Here is a 3304-nt window from a genome sequence, read left to right on the forward strand (position 1 = left end):
CATACGATATTTCTACAATTTATGGTGATTTTTACAAAACTGCCTATCATTTTAAACACCAATCCGGACCAGTCTGTGATTATGGACTTTTTCACCCAAGTTGGAGGTCATTAAAAATCATGATAAAAATTATGAGTAAACTAGACACATTTTGGGAACTCAAAGAATTTACGGATTTAGTTTTCGACTTCATATGATTTTTCTATGACTTTTCTAAAACAGCGCAGAAAGCTTAAAAATTAGTTACCAGCTTATAACTTTCATAACACTTTGTATTATGTTGAGCAAAGTGTATAACAATAAGTTCTAAATATTGAATGTGTTTCCTTGTTAGTTTATCATCATAAACTGAAACTTAGTCATTCATGTTAAGATTATTCATTCATTTAGAACACGTATATTAAGCTATAATAAGCATAGTTTATGGATTCATAACACTAATGCATTTTCATAAAAGAGTTCTTATACATTACAAACGTTTTGGATAAACTATAATAGATATGGTTTATGTTTCCAGTAACACAACAAACACATTTCGGAAGGTTTTATTCCCACAGAAAAAGGTTTTACACTCACGCACACCACACGTAAACTGGTTAACCTAAATTGTGAGACATTCTCTTTTCGTACGTCCGAGTGTGGGATTTAAATTCCTGGTAGTTATAATCAGAGTCTCTTGTAGGGAGAACATGATAGTTGTGTATAGATCTATATTGGGTTAGACACCCCACACCTAAGTTGCATGCAACAGCTAGACCAGCAGGTCTGCGGTGACAAGTGTTATTTCGGTTTCGCGACGCCTGAGAAACGTCGTGGCAGGTTCATTCAGTCATAGTATGGTTATAGTGGCTCACTTAGGGAGTTAACAACACATAAAGCTTACGGGGATTTTCATAAATCAAAAGGGGTTTTATATCGATTTAAAATCACTTTTTATATCAATAATTACAGATATTATTGTATACTTTCAGTCATGGTATTTAAGACTACACACCATTCATTACGGGATTTTTCTCAAATCAGAAAGGGTTTTACGCCAATTTGAAACCACTTTTATATCTTTAAGTATAACAAATACTTGTTCATTTTCGGTCCCGGTATTTTAGGACCACATAACTTTTTAAAGGAAAATATTGGATTTTTCTTGGTGACACACAACACATTACAAAGAACGGTTTCCAAACTATTTATCTCAAAAACTTATGAACTCACCAACCTTTGTGTTGACACTTTTTCAAAACTACTTGTACTCTCAGGAATTCAGTGAAACAGGAAATCAACAGCGTTTTGAGGATGGGATGATAAATCGTCAAACAGTTCATTTTGTCATCATAATGTAATTGATTTGAAATATGTAAACATATACATTGGTGTAACTTTTTCAATTATATTTATGATGGTTGTATTTACTTTGAGCACTATTATACACATTGTTGTGATACTATACATGAAGTCCTCCACCCTCGGATGTTTCCGCCATCCTTGGTTTGGGGGTGTGACATAAAGGATATGATGGCCTCATTCTTGGCCACCATTCTCAAAAAACAAACCCTAAACCTTCGTCCATAGAGTTTGTGAGTGCATTTGAGAGCTTTTGAGTGAATTTGTCTCTTCTTGGAGGGAAGAAGAAGCTTTGGAGAAGAAGGAGTGAGAGTCCAGGCCCTTGGATCTGAGCATAGCTGTTTTGGGGGCTTCATATAGAGGTATAAAGCTTCAAGCATTCTCACTCTTTCGTTTTGTGCATCATAGTAGAGTATTTTAGGGTTTTGTCCTAAAAGTTGGAAACTTTATGAGATATTGTGCTCCAGAGACTATGACCAACCCCTTGTGTGTTTTCAGTGGTGTAGTGTCATAAAAATCCAGAAATTGATGTTGGAATCAAGGCATGCATGAGATATGAGCTTTTTGAGATAAGAAAGTGAATGTTTTGTGTGTTTGTGACCATATCAGCCATGCAAAGGCTTAACGTCACTGACTTTATGGAGTAAGAGCTATTAGGGAGTCCATATCTGTGATATGAGCCAAGGTCTTAATTGATTAAGACCAAAGGAGTAGAAAGAGTGAAACTGGGACGTACGGTGGGCGTAATCCCAGTATGCGCAGCATAGGGGTCAAGCATCCCCGATGCATGCATCACAATAGAGTACGCCCAGTGTAGAGAGCTGGTACGCTTAGCGTACTCTCTTCCGTTGACTTGTTGGTTAACTTTCAGGGTTTGGTCAATTTGTGGACTGTTAACGCCATTAAGGGGTAAAATGGTCTTTTACCTTTCTGTGAGTTTGTATAAGTGTTAGTTTAGCTTCTTGAGAGCCTTGATTAATTAGGGATAATTGTCATAGGTGTTAGGAGAAGGCTAGACTGGTGGTTTGAGTTCAAGATTAGCCGATTTCTTGCGAGGTGAGTTTTCTCACTATACTTACAATGAGTTATATCTTTGTGTGACTGAGATGTCTTATGTGCTTACCTGTGTATTGTGATATTCCGCATTATGTCCTTGTGGTTTATGCTTCGTATTATTATTATGAGCTTATTGAGTTAGGATTGGAGGGTCCATCCGAGTTGTGGGGCCAGAGGGTCTCCACTAGGACACATTGACTGGAGGGTCGTATTGAGCTAGCCGCGAGTGGCTAATGTGATGTGTGTGGTATTTTGGGGAACTCACTAAGCTTCATGCCTACTGTATTATGTGTTATGTGTTTCAGGTACTTCTCAGGATCATGGGAAGGTGCCAGCTTGATTGCACACACACCAGAGTTAGAGTTATGTAGAGAGGATCCTGGATTTTGTGATATATATATATATATATATATATATATATATATATATATATATATATATATATAGTTTTGGACATGGATTTTGATGAATTGATATCTGTGGCACTTTTGTGAATTTTGAAAATGAGATAAATGTTTTTTAAACTGAAAAATTTTGGTTTGAAAATTTACGGTGTTACTGATGGGTTTTGAGCATTCTAACACTTCCTAAGTGTACATGCAACCCTAATAACCTTGGATCTATGTTTGTCTAATTATCATGCTAAGTTGAATTCCAAGGCTATATTCCTATCTAGCATGCATGGGGAACAATTTTAACTTGAATAATAGATAGAATAACTTACCTTGTTGTTGCTTGTGTTCCTTAAAACCTTGTGAGCCTAGCACCCCAAGTGTGATGCCTCAAATGCTTCACACAACACCAAATGCTCTTGGAAAAACTTATGAGAGAACACACACTTCTTGAAATCGTCCAAGCCCTCTTGTTTTCTTAGTGTCTAACCGATTTTGGAGGAGAATATGATTCT

The sequence above is a fragment of the Lactuca sativa genome, chromosome 2 (genome assembly GCF_002870075.4).
Source record: "Lactuca sativa cultivar Salinas chromosome 2, Lsat_Salinas_v11, whole genome shotgun sequence".
In the NCBI taxonomy this organism is placed as follows: Eukaryota; Viridiplantae; Streptophyta; class Magnoliopsida; order Asterales; family Asteraceae; genus Lactuca; species Lactuca sativa.